Genomic DNA, 24,213 nt, shown 5'->3' with positions numbered 1-24,213 from the left:
TCAGCACCGCCAGGCCTCCTCTGAGAGACACCTGGTGACTCGGTTCCCTCTGCCTCCTCGGGGCTCCCAGCTCTGGTCCTGATACAGAAGATTCCAGAGACAAAGCGTCCACCCCCTCACTGTCTTAAGCTCGGCAGAGAATTATAACGTGCACGTCGCTATCTTTCTACGAAGTCTTAAGTGAATCATCTACTTGAAGAATGCTTGTGTCCCCCGCGAGACTAGAGTTGAAAATATGTCGTGTGAAGCTTTTAAACAGAAGCCTCTCCTCACCCCGTACTATTTCTGCTTGAATTAAACTTCAGGGGAAATCTGTGGCGACCTAAGGTAAACGGGACATCTTTTCCTAGATTTAAGTCCATTGTCCAAAAGCTGTGACCAAGCTTCAGTGACCCATTTCTTAGGACAGTGTGCTTCCACTCTTCTTTTTTTTGAGACAGGGTCTCTCTAAGTAGTTCAGGCTGGCCTTGAGCTCGCTATGTAGCGCAGGCTGGCCTCGAACTCATGGCGGTCCTCCTGCCTCAGCCTCCTGAGTGCTGGGATTACAGGCGTGCTCCACCACGCCCGGCTTCACCTCATCTTTACGGAAATACACACAGCGCTATGGGGTAACTACACTCTCCGTTGGTGGGGTCAGACAGTTCGGAGAGAAGCCACAGGCATTCACGTGGGTCGTGGCTGCTTTTCCGTTTCAGTGGTTCCACGCTGGTGTCCCCGAGCGTGCGTGGGAGCCGAGAGTCCTCAGCAGCAAACCTAAGCCCCTCGGTATTGTCTTCTGGGCTAGAAACGGTGTAGCGTTATGCTCAAATCAGGATAAAAAGCTCTCAAGGTTACATTCCATTCTCGAAAAGAACTCCGTCCCTGGGTGGGCTCGAACCACCAACCTTTCGGTTAACAGCCGAACGCGCTAACCGATTGCGCCACAGAGACCCGGCTTCTCAAGCTCCCGCGCGCCGCTTCCACATTTCCGCGGCGGCTCTCGCCACCCTGGGCGGCGCCGCCCTGGGCGGAGGACCGCGGCGCACCGGCCGGAGCTGCGGGGCTGGCCCTCGGGAGTGTCAGAGCCGGGCGGCGGGGCGGAGTTCCCTGGGGACAACGCGCCCTCCTCGGCGCAGCGGCAGCCTCTCTGTGAACGTGGGCACGAGCGGGATCCTCCCCGCGAGGCCTGCGCGCCGTGCACCCGCCGCCGGGGGACCGCGACCCGCCAGGGCCAGGAGCCCGGGCTCCGAGGAATGCTAGCGACCGAGGATGAGGTCGCACGGCCAGAACAGGACTCGCGCTGGGAGGGGCAGGGATGAGGGCGCTGGCGAGGTTAGGCCCAGACCCGAGCGCAGTGCGCTTTTTCGGGGCTGGTGTTTGCTCCTTCCTCTTAGACTTCCTCCTTCCCGTTATTCTCCCCGTAACAGTTTAAAGACAGAGGCACTGCGGACTGTGTGTGGGCTTGGCACATCACAAAAGTGCATCTTTTGGTCACCCAAGAACCAGGGCGAACCCCTTTGGGGAGATCGTGTCGTGGGCTAACTTTCTCCTGGACAGGCGGATGGCGAGAGCTTTGGCGAGAGCTGCCGTCCCCGCTCCTCAGCCCGCGGAAGGGGAACTGATCGGGTGCTCCGCGGCCAGCCCTGCCCTGCGCCTTCCTCCAGGCTTCCGTTCTAACTCAGCCCTCCCGTGCGCCAGCCTCCTCCGCCCGCTCCGGCTCCCTGTCCTCTTCCTTCTTCTCTCCGCCTTGTCATGTACACAGTTCAGGATCCTTAAGTGCATTGACGCAACCACGGCCACCGTCCGGGTCCGGAACCCTTTTGCCTTCCCCAGCTGACGCTCCATCGCCCCTGCGCTCCGACAGCACCGCCCGCTCTGTGTCTGTGCTTGCGAGCGCTCCAAGAACCTCACACGAGGGCTGGGGTGCAGCTCAGCGGCACAGCACCTGCCTGGCAAGCGCGAGGTCCTGAGTTCGACTCCCGGTGCCAAAAAAAAAAAGAGAGAGAGAGAGAGCCTCGCACAATTGGGACCACGCAGTCTGTGTGACCGGCTTCCTTTGCATCTTTGCTTTCAGCTTTCTGGGGGACAGCCCCCAAAGGGGAATTGCTGGCTCTATGGTTCCCCGCAGTGGCTGCATTTCACCTTCTCACCAGCAGGATACAGGATTCCAATTTTTCCACATTTAAAAAAAATAGTAACCATCCTAACGGGTAGGAAATGTTACCACTGTGGGCTTTTTTCAAATATTGGTAATACTGCACACCCTTTCTACGCCTCTCCTTTTTTTTTCTTTTTGGTACCAGGAATCGAACTCAGGACCTTGCGCATGCGACGCAGGCGCTGCGCTGCTGAGCTATATATCGGGCCCTAGGTTTCTCCTCTGAAGCTTTCCTTGTATTCGTTGTTTCTCCAGCACGATCTGCCTCTGTTCAGTGAGGAAGAGCCTGGGCTGAGGAGGCAGCCTCAGGTGGGAAGGGGAGGGAAAGGCCTGAGGGCTTGCGGAGTGGAGCCTGTGCGGGCAGAGTGGAAGAGGGAGGGTTCTTCTCATCAGGACCGTCCAGAGATCCTGCCCTCAGAGAGCTTGCTTACCCGGTGTCTTTGTGTTAACTCTTGAGCGTGTATGTGTGCGGTGTTTGTGCCACCACTGAAGATAGAATCTGCGTCCTCTGCCCGAGAACTACTAGAACAAGTCATGCTTCCTGACGTGCACTTTTAAAAGTTGAAGTGATTCTAATTTAATGACATTTTGACTGTGGCATCTTAACCGTGGGGACTTCTTATGTAAAGGTTTAGGTGACGATCTCCTTTTTGGTGATTTTTAAAAAACACGGAGTGGCATATGCCAATCAATAAGGAATAGAACTTTATTTTCCTGTAATGCCGCTAAGTTTCTATTTTGATTCTCTACCCTTTTCTCCCAGTGCAGGAACTCGAACATTCCAGGCAAGCACTCTGCTCCCGAGCCACACGTTAGTTCACGATTCGCTGTTCTTTTGCTGCCAGAGACAGTCTCAGTAAGTTCGAGGTCTCCCTGGGCCCTTGCTGGACTCATTTCCCGGTGCTAAGGCTTTTGGCGGGGGAGCAGTCTGGCCCTCGAGTCACGCATGCTGGCGGCTGGAGAGGGAATCTGGCTCCCTGGACAGTCCTGGTGGCTGCCATGCTCCGCTGAGGGCGAGGACTTGCTCATGAAATTGGCTTGGTATCACATATTCCATCAAGCCACGTCTGGGGCAGTCCACTGTGTGTATGGGACCCCAAGCACTTCTGGTCTCATCAGTCCCACCGTACCTCTAGTTCTCTAGCTCCAGGCTGTGGGACGTACAGGCAGCTGTGGGGTCTGAGAGGCCCCTGCGAAGGTACCTACCTGAAAGGACATCGAGGAAAACCCCACCTGAGCCCCACTAGAGAGTCTAAGGCTGCTCTTTCGGTCACACACGTTCAAAGGTGGTACTCAGCTTTTCCTCTAAGCCCAAGTTCTGGGGTCTCTTCCTGCATTTTCATGTGTGTGTCATGGTTTTCTGGAAGATGGCATTCATGGGCCAGTTTGTATTTTCATAATTGCAGCTACTTCTCAAACTGTGGAACAGGCATTCCAGAAGCCAGGTGGTTTTGTCCACTGAAATTATACCCTCAAATAGAATGCAAGCCCTCTGAGGACGGCAATTTCAGTCCCCTCGCTTCCTGCTGCATCCTCAAGTGCATACAGCAGTGCCAGGTTCCTCACAGATGCTCAAGAGCTGGGTACTGAGTCAGTGAGTAAATGGAAACCATACACCACAACGTAAACTGAAAAAATAAAATGCAATAGAAGAATGAAGTTTCTAATATGTGAGTGGCATTTACCATGAATATGGGAAAAATCCTTTACAACACCACTAAAAGCAGAACAAAAACGGGGAACACGAGCATGAACAGAAAGCTACCCGAAGACAAAAATACATGCAGTACAACCATTATAGAAAATAGTATGGAAGTTCCTAAAAATGTTAGAAATAAGACTACTAGTGGATCTAGCTATCGTGCTACTGGGTATATAGCCCAAAGAAATGAAACTGATATGTTGAAAAGACACTTAGTGGCCTGTCTCCACTGAAGTTATTCGTAACACCCAACAGGTGAAATAAACCTGTGTATCCACCAGCGGATAAATGGATAAAGACAATGTGGCATACACACACAAAGGAATATTATTTGGCCTTGAAAAAGAAGGAAGTCCTGTCACTTGCAACAGCATGGCTGAATCCAGAGGGTATTTTATTAAGTGACATAAGTCAGGCACAGACATGCAAATACTGCATGGTCTCACTCATCTCATGGGTTGAACTAAAATGTTAAATTTGTAGAAATAAAATAAAATGGTACTGTCAGGGGTTGGGAGTGGAACTGGGGTAAAGGAACAGGGAGATGTTGGTCAGAAGGTACAAAGCTTCTGTTAGACAGTAGGAATGCGTTCTGGAGAACTATTGTATGACGTGGTAAGAGATCACAAAGATGTGAGGTGAAGTACGTGTTGAATAATTTGCTTTAATCGTTGCAAATCTACCATATTATATCCCATTGTATGTGCAGTTGTGTCAGTTAAACTGTACATGACCCATATAACCATAAAGGTTTGGTCTCACTGGTAATCAAAATAAAAAAATAAATGACATAAAAATGTCCCTTCCTCCAAATGGCATAGAAGAACAAGGCATAATGTGAAAACTACAACACCCAAAGAATGTTTAAAAATATAAGGTCACGATAAAATGTTAAGCAAAGAAAGTAAGACGCGTGACCCTATAACCATGAGAATATTATTTCCAAAGAATATTTAGCAACAGGGCCGTGATAACAACGTTAAGCCAGAGGATAAGCCGTGGAACTGTGTAAGCGTGCCCATTCCTGGGGGCGCTGGTTTTGTTTGTGCTGGTGCTATTAGAAACCGCTCCTACAGCCCTCTTCCTGAAGCCCGGGACAGCATGAGGCAGGAGAGATCACTGCACCTGTCCCAGAGTGCTGAGACAGCAGTCTGTCCCAGGTTGTGGGGACAGTGTGTGGGGCAGTCAGATTCAGATCCTGGGGTCAGACTCCAGAGGGCAGCTTGTGGTCTTGACCAGATAGATACCTTTCATGTACAGTGCAAGCCTAAATCGTGTGTGTGTGCGTGTGTGTGTGCGCGTGCACATGGTGTAACATTTGGAAATTATCCAATTTACTATTAGGGTTATCTCCAGATGGTAATGTTTATATTTTTTACTGCTCTCCACTATTTTCTTAAGAGTTCAAAGCAAAAACCCCTTGAGGGGTCAGTGTCAAAAGACAGCAGCCGTTCCCTAAATTACAGATAGGGGGTGGGAGATGGTTATTTCAGCAGTGGTGGTCCTGTCTAGGAGCAGAGCTGTGTCAGCTTGTGAGTGACAACCTCGGCCCTGTGCACACACAGAGGTCTCCACCAAGCACAGTGTCACAGTCACGTTGGTCTCGTTCAGCTCTTTCACCCCCTGAGAAAGAGGGGTCTGCAGCCCCCACAAACCATGCTAGTGAGCGAGTTCACAGCGTGACTTCAGTGATAATCATGCTTTCACTTAAAAGCAGCTGTGGTTCCTGACAATGGAGGTGACTTTTGCCTTCCATTCAGTTGTTTAAAATACCTCGTTACTGGGCATGGTGATGCGTGCCTGTAATCCCAGCACTTGAGAGGCTGAGGCAGGAGGATTGCCGGGAGTTTGAGGCCAGCCTGGGCTACACAGTGAGTTCAAGCCCAGCCTGGACTACAGAGTGAGACCCTATTTCAAAAACACCAAACCCAAACAAAACAAAACAAAACCTCATCACCCTGTCTAATTTTTTTTCTCTTTTTGTTACAATGATTATTTCGACTTGGGTGGGATAACTGCAAGAGACTGCGAAGACTTTTTTTAACCTTTGCAAATGTGGAGCACTATGAAATGCACCATGCGGAGTGTTAAATGACAGCAGGCTGCTACTGACTGAATTAGCAACAAACTGGGCTGCAGTTTCGAGGTCTCTTTTCCCTTCAGGGCTCTCCAGACACTCTTCCTGCCGAGGGTTGCTTGCATCTGTGGAGTGGGGAGAAGATACGTTAAACAAGTTTCAAGGTAGCTGGTGCCAGCTGCATGGCGCCTGTAGTAAATGTCTTGAGACACTGAGGTGAGAACAGTTAGAAGCTGTCAGTAGAGACCCTGCGGCAGACAAGTGGCAAGACTGGTTGTCCAGAGGACGCGTCAGGGATGAGGAGGACAGGACGGAAGAGAAAAAGGCCAGGGATGCTGGACTTGGAGGAAGCTACTCAGAGACAGAATGGGAGTCCCTGAGTACTAGGCTGGAACCCCGGCCTCCAGAAGAGCGCTCTTCATAATCAGGGGAAATTTTATGTGGCTTGCTCATCCAAGGGGTGGTGTATTATGAACTGCAATGAACTGCGCCAGGAGCGTCACTCGGGCAGGCGTCATTTCAGCCAGTTGATTCTTGTTTGCACGAGATACCCTCGTATGTCTGCTACTTGTTTTATGTCGAGTATTTTTTGCATACCTTTTTTTTTTTTTTTTGGTTTTTCTCTGGTACCCGGAACCGAACTCACAACCTTGCGCTTGCCAGGCAGGCACTTTGCTGCTGAGCTAAATCCCCAGCCCTTGCACACCTTTTTATTTAGAATGTTGCATTTGTCTTTGGTGTTTATTTCTAGTCAAACCTAATAATAAGTTCTGGTTATTTTCCATTAGTAATTCATGCTTATTTTATTTGTGAAAACTAATCTGCAATTTTGTATTACGATCTATAAAAACTCATCATAAAAGTACATTAGATATAATTTTTCCCCTTCTCCAGAACTCAGAGCTATTCTTTTACAATGCAAAGCAGACGTATTTGGGACCCTGAGACTGAACAGGAAGGAAGTGCCAAAGATCTGCAAAAGAGCAAACTGAAAAAGGGAGAAATGTCAGCAGGTCAGAGAGGAGAAGTCATGTTATGAAATGGAAAGCTGAGAAAAGATGTCTCCGTGTGTTCAGCTATTCATAATGCAGAAATGATAGAAGTTGAAAAAAGAAATGCAACTAAAAAAATTCCAATAGCAGTCAATGATCATAATAATTCTGTGGGTGATGCTGACAGAGTTGACCAACATCTAACACATATCCTATAACCAAAAAGTGAGGAAAAATTATTATTATAAAATATTTATGCACATTCTGGACTAAGCAGTATGAAACTCATTCGTAAGTTATTCAAAACAAATGAGTCCAAAGTCACTTACAGTTTTCTTTGGTCATTTTGAGGCAGGGTCTTGCTATGCAGTTCAGGCTGGCTTTGAGCTCACTTTGTAGTCCAGGCTGGCCTCAAACTCACAGTGATCCTCCTGCCTCAGCCTCCTGACTGCTGGGGTTAGGCATGTGCCACCACGCCTGGCCATTTACAGTTTAGATTAGGTCTAATAGACCAAATAATTGAAAAATACATGATAGTGAAATGCCACTCAGGACATCCATTATTATGTAATGGGAAGACATTGTATTGAAAGTATACCCCTCCCCAGAAAAAAAGGAGGGACCAACAGGACAGGGTAAAGTGTCTTCAGAGAAAGACAATAATGCAAAAAGAATTCAGAAAGAGCCTAGTTACTACTGTCCAGACTGTAACCTTGTGTTGTGTAGTGGATGTTTTAAGATATACCATACACAGAAAAACTATTGAATAAATTTGATAAACCTGTCATTTTTATATTGCCTGTTTAAGTATCTTATAAAACTAACAAAAGTACACAATTTTTGGTCACCCTGTATTTAAATAATTGAACTGGTCAGTGATTAACCATTATGATGTGTTATCCAGTGTGCAAAGAGGATGTGCTGAACTTTTTTTTTTTTCGACACTACACTGCCCAGACTGGTCTTCAACTCCTGCGCTGAAGTGAGCTTCCTGCCTCAGCCTTCTGAGTAGTTATGAATATAAGTGTGCACCACTGCATCTAATGTTGCACTAAGCATTTCAAAGAGAAGGAGACTTGATCACTGCTAGGTTTGGGAGGGGGGCGTTCATCAAAAAATGCAAAATAAATTTATTTAACCAGTAGATTTTACTGATCATAATTACTGTCAAAAGGAACCCAGAGGTAGAACTATTGGTCATATCCGGGAGCTGGAGAAAGAAGCAGAGCAGGAGTATTTACCCCTGCGCATGCTGAGTCTGATCTCCAAAGCTACTTGGAGAATGCAGGGCCTTCCAGCCTAGCAAACCAGAACCCACATGCCTGCTAATTCCAACAATTCCACATGAGTCAGATTTATGATTTACAGTATGGTTTTAAAAAACAAACTGCAGGGACGCTACATTAACAGAGGTTATCTCAGACATTTTTCTACTGAAATATCTAGGATCCTGCTTGTTCATCTGTTAGCCTAATCAGAAAACCCCATCAGACCTGAGGCCTTGCTGCCGTGCCTGAGGGGAAGTGGGTTCCGCCAGGCTTCTGTCTCGCACAGATGGTTGTTCATTGGTGCAGCAGAACTTTCAGACAGCAAATGAAGATACCCATGTAACTAACAACCACCAAACTGTTTTGGTTACAAGCAGTATTTTCCTAGAAATTGACTGAGATGAGCGGTAATTTCGGTGACAGTGTGCTAGTCCAAAGGGTACAGAATGCAAGCTGTCAGATTTGTATTAGAGTCATCATTATTAGAGTGGGGTTGATTAGTAGGCGGGGCATGGTGGTTAGCAGCTCAGCTCTACTATTTGCAGGTAACAAATACAAACATGTTTATGAATTCTTGCAAAGTTATGCTGTGGCAAGTATGCAGGAGTCCAGACTGTCTCCCACAGGAACTGGTTCGGAGTCCCTGTATTAGACACTTGCCATCCTGGGCCCAGTGGGTCTTCCCTATATAAAACCATCTGGGCTATGCAGGCTGTCAAGAAACCTGGCCACCCCTCCCCATAGCTCACTGGGGCAATCAAATCTTCCTATCTGTTTCCAAGCACCCTTCAGAATAGGTGTTCTCAAAACGTGTCCAGGGGCCCAGGACCTATTGGGGAGCTTCTAGATTTAAACATCATGATAAACTTGAAGTATAGATTAAGTGTACTTAGCATGCACAAAGTCCTAGGTCTGACCTTAGCAATACACACACACACACACACACACACACACACACATCTCCAAAACAAAGGAATAAACAAAACCTCATATCATGAAATAGTGAGACATTATTATTATTTTTTTATTTTTACAGTGTACAGTGGGAGTCTGCAGATTATGAAGTGTTTGATAATGAAACCAATTACAGGAGCACATAGAAGAATCCAGTCATTTTTCCATTAGAGCAGACATTAATGAGGTCTGTGTTAGCTGTCCATCACTCTGACAAATTGTCTCAGATAAACAACTCAAAGAGAGATTTACTTTAGTTCATGGTTCCAGAGGTTTCAGCTCACATCACTGGGTGCAGTTGCTTTTGAACCTGTGACAGGACAGCACACATCTTGGAAGCACATGGTGAGGGAAAGGTGCTGGCCTCAATGTGGTCAGGAAGCAGAACAACAGGAGGAGGGAACCACGTCCAAACATCCCTGTGGGGAGTGGTAAACCTGGAGATTGACCACACATTTGAGGCTAGAGCAAGGCCAGCCCCAAGAACATGGAGTGCCAGAGGCGAGCCATGTGAACAAGTTGTTGGGACTAGAGCAAAGCCGGTCCAGCAGGTGTCTGGCCTTGGTGTTCCTCCCTGTTGACTACAGCACAGATAGCTCTGAGAATGTTTTGCTTTCAGTGTTCTCAGCAAAACTTTGAGATCTTGCATTTTCGGTCCTGTCGCATGCTTCCCCCCTTTCGCTATGTACAAAGAAAGATGCAGACCATGCTGAGTTGTGGCTGCCTCTCTATCACAGAGGTCGGGTCCCACCCAGTCCCAGCTTTCCTTTTATTATGTGTCTAGTTTTTTCTTAATCTCCTGTCTCCCCCTCTCAGTATCCCACTGGCTATGCAGGTCATGGCACATCCTCTTCAACGACCTCCCCTAGAAACCCACTTCTTGCTATAGGCCCACCTCCCAAACATCCCACCCCTCCTGGTAGTCCATTGCATTATGAATCTGTGGATGGGTGAATCCACTGAGCCCTTGTGATCCAATCACTTTCCAAAGGCCTGGCCTATAGACACTGTCCCCTGGGGATTAAACCTTTCTTTAACACATGAGTTATAATGGGGACATGGTTAGATCCAAACTGTAACAATTTGAAAAAATATAAAACAATGTCATTCTCCTCACTGTTGTTTGCTTGTTCTGGAAAATGTAGTTATTTCTCAAAAGAATAAGTTATTTACTTTCAGTAAGTATTAGGCTTATTACTGTCATTTAAAAATGAGGTATGTCACATTATCAGATCATAGTGAAATGAAATTGGAAATCAATGACAAAAGAAACCACGAGAACTTCATAAACACATGGAAATTAAATAGCACCCTCTTGAACAACCACTGAGTAACAGACAAAATTAAAGAAGAAATTAGACAGTTTCTACAATGAAATGATAATGACAGTACAACATATCAGAACTTATAGGACAAAATGAAAGCAGTCATAAGAGGAAAATTAAAGCAGTGAATACCCATGTCAGGAAAACCGAGCAAGCTCAAATAAATGACTGAATGTTGAACTTCAGGATACTAGAAAGAGAAGAGCAGGCCAAGCCCAAATCTCATACAGGGGTGGAAATTATAAAGATCAGAGCAGAAATTAATGCAACAGAAACTAGGAAAGCAACACAAAGAATCAATGAATTAAAGAGTTGGTTCTTTGAAAGATTAACTAAAATCAACAAACCATTAGCCAACCTTATCAAAAAAGGAAGAAAAATATTCAAATCCATGCATTTAGGAATGAAAAGGGTGAAATAACAACAGATCCTGCAGATCCAGACCATTTATACCTACTTTGAGAACTTGTATTCTAATAAGATGGAAAACACAGACGAAACGGACAGATTCCTGTATATATATATATGAGTAATCAAAGCTGAATCAAGAAGATATAAAAATCCTAAATAAACCAATATCCATCAGTGAAGTCAAAGATGTAATTGGAATCTACCAGCAAAGAAAAGCCTAGGCTCTGATGGATTCGCTGCTAAATTGTGCAAGAAATTTCGAGAAGACCTAATGCCACTACTTTTCAAACTCTTCAATGAAATTGAAAAGGAAGCAATACTCCCAAATTTATTCCTGGAAGCAAGCATTACCCTGATATCAAAACCAGAGAAAGACCCAACTAAGAAAGAGAACTACAGGCCAATCTCCCTAATGAACACAGATGCAAAAATCCTCAATAAGATACTGGCAAACAGAATGCAGGAAATCATCAAGAAGACTGCACACCATGACCACATGGGATTCATTCCAGGGATGCAGGGATGGTTCAACATATATAAATCAATAAATGTGATACACCATATTAAGAGAGCCAAGGACAAAAGCCATATGATCATCTCAATAGATGCAGAAAAAGCTTTTGACAAAGTCCAGCACCTGTTCATGATAAAAAAAAAAACCCTACAGAAAATTCGAAGAGGTGGTCTTTATCTCTATCTGATAAAAGCCATCTGTGATAAACCAAAAACCAACATCATACTAAATGGACAAAAACTGAAGGTTTTCTGTCTAAAATCAAGAGCAAGACAAAGATATCCACTATCACCACTCTTATTCAATATAGTTCTGTAAACTAGCTAGAGCAATTACACAAGAGAGAGAAATAAAAAGAATAGTGATAGGAAAAGAAGAGGTTAAATTATCATTATTCATGGATGACATGATACTTTCCATAGAAGACCCCGAAAACTCTCCCAAAAGACTTCTAGATTTAATAATCAAATTCAGTAGTTGGAAACAAAGTCAACATTCAAAAATTAATAGTCTTCTTGTGCACGAATAACAAAGTCACTGAGAAAGAAATCAGGGAAATAATACCTATCACAATGGCATCAGAAACAATGAAACACCTAGAATCAATCTAACAAAGAAAGTAAAAGACGTATACATTAAAAACTACAGTACTCTGAAAAAGGAGATTGAAGAGGACATCAGAAAATGGAAAGATATCCCTTGCTATTGAGTAGCAAGAACCAATATAGTGAAAATGGCTATACTTCCAAAACTGTTATACAGCTTTAATGCAATTCTGATGAAAATTCCAACAGCATATTTCACAGAATTGGAGAAGACAATCGTAAAATTCATTTGGAACCAGAAGAGACCTAGAATAGCAAAAGCAGTTTGGGCAACAAAGGCAAGGCAGGGGGCATCACAATCCCGTACTTGAAATTATACTACAAAGCTAATATGATAAAAACAGCATGATACTGGTAAAAACACAGACCCACGGATCAATGCAGCAGATTAGAAGAGGCAGAAACAACTTCAGACATACTCAGCCACCTTATCTTTGACAAAGGTTATCAAACACATTCACTGTAAGAAAGCCTGGGGCTGGGGATTTAGCTCAGCGGCAAAAGCGCCTGCCTGGCAAGCGCAAGGTCGTGAGTTCAGTTCCCGGTACCAGAGAAAAACCAAATAAATAAAAAAATAAACACTGTAAGAAAGCCTCTTTAATAAATGGTGCTGGAAAAACTGGCTTTCCACATACCAAAATTTAAATTATACCCATATTTTTCATCATGCACTAAACTAAAATTGAAATGGCTCAAAGATCTAAATATTAAAAAGAGAAACACTAAATCTGTTGGAAGAGAGAAGAGGTAGAACTCTTGAAGACACTGGTGTAGGGCAAAGACTTTATGAACAAATCCATGATTGCACAGGAACTATCACAAAGAACCAAGAACTGGGATTTCATTTTACCAAAAAGCTTTTGCACAGCAAGAGAAACCACCAACCGAGTGAAGAGACAAGTCACATTGTGGGAAAGAATTTTTGTCTGCTGTTTCTCAGACAAACTATGACTATCTAGAATATATAAAGAACTCAAAAATATCAGACCCTCCAAATTTAAAGACACAATCCAAAAATGGACATCTGATTGGATAGATGCTGATTCTCCAACTTGGATCCTATTACAGAAAGCCACCTAAAGCAGTCTGATATCATATAAGGTAAAGAAGAAAGCTTTGTAAGCCACAGAGATACTGGGTTTTATTACCACTGTGTTGCCTAGAGAAAGTTAATTTACACAATATGTAATGGGGTAAATACATGCACATAATGTGATACTAAATGTTGTGTTTCAAGCTGAAAGAAAGGGTTGTAAAGTGCTCACATTTTCTAAAAAGAGATATTAGCTAAACCTACACCATTTATCAAAATTCAAGGAAACTAGCTGCTCTGGTTTGGATCTAAAATGCCTCCCAAAATGCTCATTGAATGCAGTAACAGCTTGGTCCCCAGGGCAGCAGCATTCAGAGGTTGGGCTTCTGGGAGTGATGGGGTGAGAATACTGACCTCATCACAGAATGAAACTATGGATGAGTTAACAGCTGCATAGGCTATTGGGAGGTGGGGTCTGGTCCATGGGACTGAGTCAAGAAGGTATGTCATTGGGGCCCTATCTCATGAGCAGCCTCTACCTCTTAGGCTCTGTGGTCCTGTCTGCTTTCTGCCTGTTGTGGGAGGAGCAGTGTTCCTCCACTTCACCCTTCCTCCTGATATTCTGCCTCACATCCTGGGCCCAGAGACAAAGGGGCCAAGTGACCATGGACTGAAATTCCTAGATGTTGGAGGGGAAGGCATAATAGGGGGTTGATTTTTCTGCTGCCCCTGCAAGTCCCCTGCCCAGCAAGGCTTGAGTTGGGGGAATGAGAAAAGCTGTGACTGAGAAGTAGAAGTTTGAAAATTTAGATGAGACTTGCATTTGAAATTCCTAAAGATGAGTGTCTTGGTTACTGTTCTCTCCTTGCTGAGACAAAATACATGACACCCAAATTAAAGAGGGAAAGGTTTATTTAGCTCACAGTTTGTGGAGGTTTCAGTCCCTACTCAGCAAGCTCCAAGACAGAGTGGCACAGGCAGAGGGCAGCAGTTCATGGCGGTGGAAGACAGCAAAAGCAACAAGAGCAAAAAGGGAGGAGCAGCAGAGAGCAAGCCTCTTTCCCTCCCTTACATTGTACACAAACTACCCACCCCAGGGTGAGTGTAGGGCTCACAACTATAATCCCAGCATTGGACCAGGAATCAATCACAAACTCTAGAAGCCCGCCCCATGACTGCATGAGGCTTTGGGGGACATCAAGACACAAAACATAACATTCTGCCCCTGGCCCCCTGAAGAGTCGTGCACATCCCTTTATGCAAAAGGCATTGTAGTCCATCTCTAAGAGTTGCCCAAGTCCTAATAGTTTCAGCATTGCTGAAAAGTCCAAGTCTTCTCCAAGATTTAAGGCAAACTCTTAGCAGTGAGCCCCTGCACAAATGAAAAGTTAAACCCTTCCAAGATTCAATGGCACAAGATAAACATTACTATTCCAAAAGACACAAACAGGGGCTACGAAACATTGGGACCAAAGCAAGTCCAAACATTAAGTCCTGTAGTTCCATGTGCAACACCCAAGACAATCTGTGGCAAATTGTGAGCTCCATGTGGCTCTGCCTCTATGGCACTTCTGGTTGTTGTAGCTCCCATAGCTTCTCTCTTAGGCCCACTCTGCTCCCTCCTTGCAGCTTTCCTTAGATGATCCACATTCCTGGCTTTTCCAAACTTCTGAGTTCTCCACTGCACCTTTGGTTTCACACTCACAGCTTCCCACACTGCCCTCTCAGGGGCACACTGCCTGGCCTCCCAGGACTTCTGAAATCTAGGTGGAAGCCTTCTTAACCTCAGAACTCTTGCATTCTTCATGTGCCTAAAACCAGCACTACATGGATGATGCCAGTGTCTGCTGCCGGCTGGAGCAGTAGCCAGGCTTTCTTCTCTCTTAACTGTAGGGATCAAGTGACTGGATCACTGGACACTCTGAATCCAATTCTGAGGAACAAATTCTCAATGCTGCCACCATTCTGGAAACTGGTATGGCTATTGCAGCCATTCCAGAACATGGCACTCTTCAGCTTTCTTCTCAAAGCAAAGTCTTTCACAGCTTCTGCCTGGAAAGCACAAGGTCCTGAGTTCAATTCCTGATCCCCCCACCTCCCTGGCAAAAAAAGAGAGTACATGTTTTTGCCAGGGCTGGTGGTGCATGCCTGTAACCTGGTACTTGAGAGCTGAGATAGGAAGATTGTTGTAAGTTCAAGGCCAGCTTGGGCTACAAAGTGAGCTCAAAGCCAGCCTGAATTGCATAGCAAAACCCTGTCTCAAAAAAAAAAAAAACAAACTCTTTCATTTTTGAAGTTTTGAGGCTGCAAAGGGTGGAGACTAGCTGCTTCTCATGATGCCCTCAGACCATCTTTTATATTCTCCTAGTCCTTCTTAGCAATCATCTCCTCAGTTCTATGTTTGCAGTCCACAGCTTTACTGGAGGTTCCTATCTGGCTAAATTCACATTTTAAGTCATCCTGCTGGGCCCTTTGCTCTTGATTCTCAATATAAATCTGGCTAAAAACCCCCAACAGTAGCCATGTCACAGCCTCGACATTTGACTGTCTTGAAATTTCTTCTGCCAGATTAGTTAGTTTACTACCCTTAATATCATTTTCATGCAAAGTCTCTGGACATGAGCAAAATGCAGACAAACTTTTTGCCAAGCCGTAACACACATCATCTGGAGTCCAGGAGCCAATACAGTCCCTTCCCAGCAGAAATGTCCTAAGCCTGGTCTTTACCAGCAAGATTTCTATCAGCCTTCTGGTCTTTTGAGCTCTAAGCAGAATCTCCCACACAGAACAGCCTAAGGTGTTCCAGCACTACTCTTTCAGGTAACATCTCCAAACCTTTCCAAACTCTTCCCACAAGCCTTTCCCAAAGGCTCCTGTACCACATGGTCAGGTGTAGTCACAGCAACAGCTCCACTTCTCTGATATCAAATTCTGTCTTGGTTACATTTCTCTCATTGCTGAGAAAAAAAATATCAGACACCCAAAATTCGGGAAGGAAAGGTTTATTTAGCTTACCGTTTGTGAAGGTTTCAGTCTATAGTCAGCTGGCTGCAACGCAGGGTGGCACATGGCAGAATGGCAGTGGAAGACAGCAAAAGCAACAAGAGCAAAAAGGGAGGAGCAGCAAGAACAAGCCGCTTTCCCTCCCTTACGCTGTATGCAAACTACCCGCCTCAGGGTGGGTGTAACACTCACACCCATAATCCCAGCATTGCACCAGGAATCAATCACAAACTCTAGAAGCCCACCCCATGACTGCATGACGCTTTGGGGAACATCCAAACACAAACCATAACAATGAGAGTGCTTGTTAACATTTAAAAGCAATCAGAAGGCTGTGGACTATGGCATGTTTTGCTTGAAGGATGAAGGAAAGAGATTTAGCAGGGTGGAGTTGAAGGTAGTAGATGAGAGAAAAGCTGTTGCTCGGCTGTACCCTCGTGAGTCCAGCAGTCTGCAGACTGGTGTTACATGTCACCCGACATGCCCCTTGGAGACTCCACGTCAGTATAGTAACAGAGGTAACCAATGAGTGGTGTGACTTAGATGTGGGTGTACTTGTTTGTATCGACTTTCTAATTTCATTATAACAAGCATGCATACTTTGGTTATCAGGAAGTTAATTTTAATTAAATATATTGGGCTTGAGTCTTTCTGCTTCTCAAGTCCACTCCCTTCCTGGTCCCCAGGGCTGCCCGCCTCGGTCCCCACAGTACAGGTACATATCACACACTGGCTGTGTCTTTGGCCCTGGGGACCCTCCCCGGCGGTCTCAGAGTCTCTGCCGCTGGGTTTTGCTCTGCAGGCTCTTGCCCAGGAAGGATGGTTGCCACAGCTTGGACATTGGGTGCTGACCTGTGGTGATGCCTCCTGACTGGTTCTGGCCTGGAGGGCTTGGTGTCAGTCTCTGATGGGAGAAACAAGAGCCTGGACAAGAGGAGGGCTTGGCGTGATGCTGAGGAGAACACTTGGAGGACAGATCAGCCCAGACTGGCTCAGGGGGAACTCACTAGAGCAGACTGAAGAAGGGCGATGCACTCAGGCACAAGCAGAGGGGGACCCACAGTACGGAAGGCCAGGGAGCATAGGCCAAGGGAAGGGCTAGAATAACAGTGGGGGACCAGGGAATGGAGGAGCTATGGTCTAGATGTCGAGATGTTAGGTGGTGAACACCCACATCCCAGAGAACTTCCTGTCACCCTTTGCTAGGTGGGGTTCCAAAGGTCCTGAACTCAGTGATAGCACCCTTCCACTGCCTTGCTATATAAACATATCTGTTTTCCTATAATCATAATACACCCATAAAGGTATCTTCCTTTAAAAGATGCATTTCTTTAATTGTTTTGCAGACTGTGCATTTTTTTCTCTGCTGATTTCCACTGCTAATAAGCATGTAAACCTACTGTGAGTGTGTTTTACTTGTGTGATCAACCAAAATAAAAAAAGAAGGAGTCACTGACAATAAATCCAACATGAAAACAGGTGCCTGGGCTCCAGACGCAGTCCACACGTCTGAGGAACACGTAACTGGTTGGGGAGGTTGGACAGATGCATTAACAGGATTACAGTAATGAAACGCAGCATTTATTAAGTGCTGAGTGAGTGCTACAGGGCCCAAGTGCTGAAGGAATTTCACGCAGGGAGAGCTCTAGATTAACACAGAGGATCAGAACGGATCAACTGATCATGTTCATTTAAAAAGTGAACCCTTTGCAGAGAGGGATGTGCTTTTGGGTTGGGAGGTGGGTGTTCTGACTGGCGGTTGCTTCTCAGGGTGATGGAAGATGGGGTCAGGAGCAGCAGAGCAGAGAGTGAAGGCAAAAAACTGCAGAACAAAGCCCAGTGCTTCCCAGACCTGTGTTACTTAGGCGGAATCTGCTCTTTAGAGAGAGGTTTAAACAAGCCTGTTGGGGTAGGGTTCTGCTGAGAGCCACTTCAAGAGCAGGAGGCAGGGAGGAAGCTTCCAGCACAAGACCCAAAAGGAAATGCATTTACGTGCATCGCATTACTTTCCTTTTCCAGATGGAGAGTATCTTTAAAAAGCCCGTTTCTCTGGCAGTGGTTCTAAAAGCGGGGACACCATATGCAACAGAATCATTCATCCTCTCATTCATCAACTGTGTCCGACCCTGTTCCCTGGGCTTGGCTGGAGGGACACTTGCTTCTCTCTTGGAAGCAGTGGGGTGAACGCTTCACTGGAGTCTTAAACCAGTGATTAAAAACAAAACAAAACAAAAAAAATGTGGTAGCTTGATAAAACACAGCTCCGCCAGCACTTGGCGATTCTGAATTTCCTTTTGCAAGCGAAGCTGGAGATACTTGTGTTTTAATCCAACCACTGAGATATTTGAGGGCTCTCCTCTCCCCCGCGCTGAGCAAGCAGCTGGAGCTCCACTTCCTGTCTCTGTGGAGAAGAGGGGCTGCAAAGCCGCCAAGAAGAAGGAGGAAAACCGCAAAAACTGTCCCCAGGTCCCAGCGGCCTGCAAACAAGCCTGTCGGGCTGCTTCCGCCGGAAAGCCCGGGCAGGGGAGAGAGAAGGCAAAGTTTTGGAAAAGAAAGGAAGCCCACTGTGCCAAGGGTAGGAGCAGGAGGCGGGGGAGAGGGAGAGCCAAGGTTATTGAGAATTTACGAGCTGCTTCCAGGGACTGGGAAGAAGAAATCCTCTCTTACTGGAAAGGAGGGAAACTCTGAAGGAGAGAAGGAAAGGAAAGGAGAGGTGCAAGCCTGTCAGACCCGGGCAAGAACAGCATTCTCGTTTCACAGATGAGGAAACTGAGGCATAGAGAGGAACCAGCTAAGGCCAGATTCTAGAAGAAATTATTTAGTTACTCTCTCTTGTCTCCTCTGCCCCGTCTTGCTTCTCTTTCCTCATGAGTCAGCATGGAAGGGCAGGCTGGCTGGAGTCCCGTGCAGATGCCCTGGGGCTGCCGCAGCTCTAGGCAAATACCTGGAGAACGCAAGCTGGGAACACAGCCGCTGCATATATAGCTCAGGCTCCTGCAGCTGTGCTCAGGTGCTGTAACTCCTCTTTGCCCCCAGTGCTACGAAGACATCTCTCTTTGAGGTCACACAAGCGAGGTCTTCACGCTTTCTGCTGTGCGTTCTGATGCACGTTTTCAGAGATTCCACTCAATGTCTTCTTCTCCTTCTTCTTCCGCCAGGAAGCCCTACCGGTGTGCAGATCGGCTCCCCGTCTTGCTTGCTCGCCCACATTCTCCATTCTGGACCTTTGTAGCATGCCTCGCCCCCCGCTGCCTGGATGCGGGTGATCGGGGCCTATTTATTCTTAGACTAGAAGTTGTCTGAGGCCAGGAGTCCTGTACATGTCTGCACTCCTGTGTCAGCGCACAAACCTGGTCTGTGCATCGGAGCGTGGAACCAGCTGCCAACCAGGAATCTTGCACATCGCCCAGTTCTCTAAAAGTCCCAGAGAGTGCGAAGCGGAGGGATTTGGTGCCCGAAATAGGAGCTTATTCTAAGAGCCGTGTAGCAGGAAAGACAAAGATAGCTCAGAGAGTGGAGATTTCGCAAGAGGAGGAGGAAAGGAAGTAGGAGAAAGAGCAGAAGAGTGGGAGTGAGAGTGTGGGTACCGAGAAAGCAGAAGGCCGGCGTGCGCCGCGGCTGCCGGGGACTTGCATGAGCTCAGCCTCCAACGCAGCTCTCCTGGACTTTTGTTCATGCGTCTAAATCTAGATCATCACGAATGTTTTTCTGTGTTCGTTCTGCTGTGTTCTCATCTCTGACCTTCAGGTTAAGCTCAGCTGTGCCAAGCTGATTGGCTTGGGGATCTGCCCAGGAAACCAGTAAAGTACACTTCTGAGTCACCTGAGTGAGTTACAAGGTGCGGCCTCGGGGGTCCATCCTGCTCCCCGCCCCCTTCTCTGGCACTGTTCCCTGCTCTGCTTCCCAGGCACCACGGATTAAGCAGCTTTGCTGCACCGGGTTCTTCCACCAGGGGTGTCAGCTGGCCCTGCTTCAAACTGCGGGTTACCTTAAACCTCTTTTTGCAATTGTGGGTGTTGGGTATTTTTTCTAAGCAATGGGAAAACTGAGTAATACACTGACATTTGTCAAAAATGAGGTGTTTCATGTTTATAGCAACATAATTCATAATAGCTAAATCTTGGAAACAACCCAAATACCCGTCAATGGATGAATGGATAAAAAAGATGTGGTCTTTTTTATACAATGGAGTACTACTCACTCATAAAGAAGAACAAACCTGAGACTTTTAGGTAAATGGATGCAATTTCAGAATATACACACAAGTGAAATAAATCAAACTCACATGTGGAAACATCATATTACCTCCTTGCTGTAAGAAACTGAAAGCATAAATAAGGTCCAAGATGTAGAATAGATATTGTGAAATGGGAAGAAACTGTTCAAAACAAGGAAGAACGAGGGTGAAGGAAAGGGAAAAGGAAAAGAAATACAAGATAGTTATACTACTAGCTTCTTTTAGTTCATTGAAAAGAAAGGTTTGTGCTGATATCATCTGGAGAATTTTTTATGCCCATATCTTATACTCTGAGTAACTACTTTAAAGATAACAATACACATTGTATTAACTATTGTTATTCTCCTATTATTTTGTTATGAAATTTTACTTTTTTCTATTAAAAAAAGAGAGATGCTCACCCTGGCATGCTACCCTACCGAGATCAATTCTGTCTGCTGCTTGAGGTCTGCCTAGAAACCTGGATAAATATTATCACTGATATTTTATAAAGCATCCCTTATTGTTCATTGGTCTAATTATATCCTAGGGAAGTTTGATTGGAAGTGAAAAACTCCATAACTTCTTCCTCTCAGGGCACAGAAAGTAAGTGGACACCTTAACAGCTCAGTTCACAGTTTTCCTCACTGAACCAGTAGTTTTTTCTAAAAAGGGGTGGATGGGGTTAGATTATCAGATGCCAGGGTATGCACACTTCTCTGGGGACCTCTGGACACTAGTAAGGTTTATTAGTCTACTTTGTGTTACTATAACAGATTAACTGGAGCTGGTCACTTTATAAAAACAAGAACTGTTTACCTTGCAGCCTGGGAAGTGTGAAAGTGTGATACCGGCATCTACTTCATTCTTATGAGGGCCTTTTTGTGATAGCACCACCATGGTGGGAGCATGTGTAAGAGGGAGAAGTCACATGGCAAGACAGTGAGCTAAGACAGCTGAATGCACTCTGTAAAAACCCATTTTTGTGGGAACTAATCCAGGTTCCTGAGACCTACATTAATCCCTTCACAAGGTCACAGCACTCCCATGACCTACTTGCTTCCCACTAGGCCTCACCACTGAAAGAGCGCTCAGTACCACCACAGTGAGGCCCAAGCTTCTAGCACAAGAATGTTTTGGGGATTCACTCAAAGCTGCACCCAAACCACGGAGGGCAGGGAAGTCTCACAGTCCCCATCTGTTCTGGCTGGGGATTCCAGCACACTGTTTCAGGCGAGAGCATCCCTCTTTCCCTCCTCATTGCTGCGGACAGTCAACAGTTTCATGAGCAGACATCCCCACATCCTAGAAGAATGCATCTTGTTGCCGAGACCCAATCTAGCTCCTTCTGTACCTCCTGGTAATAACTAAGACAGAACTTCTCTCATTCAGGGCTTCCTGCTAGTCTACAAGTTATTAAGACATTCTGATTCTCGCTCCAGATCATGGACATTGTGCTTTCAGCTTTGTGTTGCTGAGACACCATGCCTGAGATAAACAATTTAAAAAGAGGAGAAGTTTCTTTTGTTTCATGTTTTCAAAGGGTTTCATCTCATGGTTAACTGGCTCTGTTGCTTTTGGGCCTTCGGTGGAGCAGAACATCATGTTGGGGAGCAACGTGTGGAGCAAAGCTTTCACCTTTTGTCAGCTTGGAGGAGAGAGAAAAAGGGGAGAGGAAGGAGGCGGGATCTTAGACCCCCTTGAAGGGCACTTCTCCAAGGACCTAACTCCCTCCAGCTAGGCCCCATCCCCTAAGGCCTCTGTAACTTCTCAACAGCACCATCAGCTGGGGATCAGGCCTTAACACCCGAGACTTTGGGGGACATTTAAGATCCAAACCTTAACAGGTATGAAGATGAGATAGGTCAGGTTATCTAGGGGACTCTAGCAGGATTTCTTCACTTTTCCCTGTCTCAGTCACCCACATGATCCTGGGGAGGGAAGAGGCCTGAGATCAGATTCTTTCTTTGCTTTCATAAGATTTGGCCATCCTAGAGTGTGGCCTTGACACTAATTCTTGGGATGCCGTTGGCTATTCCAGGAACTGAAGTATTTGAGTTTTTCCATGGAGGTGAAAGGAATTGAGAGGATCAAATCCTGCAAAATAAATATTTCATTATCAGTTACTGGGTGGGAGCATGTTTAAAAATATGGATAAGCTTGAATTTGAATGCTTAGTCTAAACAGTATGTGTGCTTTGGTGGACAGGGAGATACCATGGCACTGCAGTGCAGCAGTCTCTGAGCCAGTGTACTGAAGTGAACAGGCCACATTGCCCAAAATTAGTCTCCTATTTTTGTTCATCACGTGCTATGAAAGTCCTTTTGTGTGTGTGTCTTTGTGACCGAACCAGGCCTGTTGTACCCACTGTGCAATGTGCCAGGGAGTGCAATATGCCATATTTGCATATGCTAATATGAATTTTGCAAAGAAGCATAAGTTCATTCATGCAGCAGTCACGTGTGGGCAAGGGAGAACAAGTCCCGCCTCCCCCACCCTGTGGATGGGGTTTAGGGATAGTTACAACCGAAGTGCGAGGAAAATGTCATTGGATGAGGGTTCATGGATGGCTGCCGTTGTCATCCACATGTGAGACACCTCGTGTATGGTTAATTAAAAGCTAGAAATTAAGAACAGATGACACCTAGAGAGTTTTTTTCTCAGGAACCCAGAGCTGGTAGCATGTTTAGGTTTTTCCTGGGGTTCATTTCAGTGGAGAATAACTGGATGCTTTCACCGTGTATAAAGGGAAGGACATGTGGACAACTGAACAGTGGAAGGTTAGGTAGTAAATGTTCTGGGATGACTTTCATGGGCTTTAAACTATTAAACAGTGAGCCTTCCATTTCACTGGGAAGAGGATGTAATCGCTGAACAATTGCTTCAGCTTTCAAGTAGGTTCAGGAGAGCATGATAGTGGCTCTGACGTGAAAGGAAAGGAAGAATGTGTCACGGATCTGCCTACCCTTCTCCAACTTTCCCTCTTCTGTTAGCTACAGATGGAGCCTGAAAAAGGCCTCCTTTGTCAGCATCCTCTGACTCTCCGGCCCTCTCCCTCAACATCCCTTGGCTCAGTCCTGATCCTGCTTGCAAACTTAGCCTCTTTGTAACGCTAGAAGTTGGCAGAGAAATTGGGTTTGAGTTGTAAAATTTGACTGTGTGCCGAATTCATCCCAGTGTCTGTTCAACGAAGGGCCTCTGGACAGTGTGGGGATTGCTCTAGAGTTTGATTGTCTAGGTTTCTAATCCCGCTCAAACACTTCTTATTCGTGTGTCTGGGGCAAATTTCTTAATCAGTTGAAACTTGCCTTCCCATTTGTAAAATGATGATAGGAATATCTAACTCAAAAGATTGTGAAGATTCATCAGATACAGTAATACACTAGGTCCCTGACTTATGAATGAGTTCTGTTTGGGAGAATATTCCTAAGTTGAATTCTTTCTTAAGTCTGACACAGTGAGTCTTATACACCTTTGACACAAATATGCAATGTAAAGCTTTAAAAACCCAAACTCTTACAAAAATACTGTAAATAAACTATTTTTACTTTTACAGTTACCTGAAAATAGTAAGGAAGACATGTGAGCTGCTACCATGGTTTATTCACATCTATAAATGCTTGCAATGTGAGGTCTATTCATATCTGTGAAAGTTTGCAACTTGAATGCTCATAAGTCATGGACTTACTATATAAGTAAAATGCTTAGAATGGTGCCCAGCACCTGACAATATTTGCTTTGCAAATATTAAATGTTGCTGTTAATAATACAATGACATATATTTTTTGAGCAGACGCTGGGCACATGCATGGGTGTTCTTTTTATTAAGTTTTAAACTGCATAGATCTTATAAATATTTTTTAATGTATATGAAATATTTTACATGCATTAAAAATAAATAAGCATTTATGAGGATTTTTTTTTAACAGTCATATGTCCTACAGTTCCAAGACAGCAATTAAGTAGAATATCCCAC

At 45.4% G+C, this 24,213-nt stretch overlaps 1 long non-coding RNA gene and 1 other non-coding gene across 2 annotated transcripts; one reads left to right on the top strand and one right to left on the bottom strand.

Annotated features, from left to right (window-relative positions):
- Window positions 1–37: 37 nt before the first annotated feature.
- Window positions 38–19,900, top strand: LOC102020154. The gene is made up of 4 exons (XR_001234574.1): window positions 38–327; window positions 2,901–2,993; window positions 17,368–17,541; window positions 19,180–19,900. It is a non-coding gene; the product is annotated as an uncharacterized LOC102020154 (long non-coding RNA).
- Window positions 857–930, bottom strand: Trnan-guu. The gene has a single exon. It is a non-coding gene; the product is annotated as a tRNA-Asn (tRNA).
- Window positions 19,901–24,213: the final 4,313 nt, after the last annotated feature.

The sequence above is a fragment of the Chinchilla lanigera genome, unplaced genomic scaffold (assembly GCF_000276665.1).
Source record: "Chinchilla lanigera isolate Chin_1 unplaced genomic scaffold, ChiLan1.0 scaffold00030, whole genome shotgun sequence".
NCBI classification, from domain to species: domain Eukaryota; kingdom Metazoa; phylum Chordata; class Mammalia; order Rodentia; family Chinchillidae; genus Chinchilla; species Chinchilla lanigera.
This window is presented reverse-complemented; position numbering and strand designations above follow the sequence as displayed.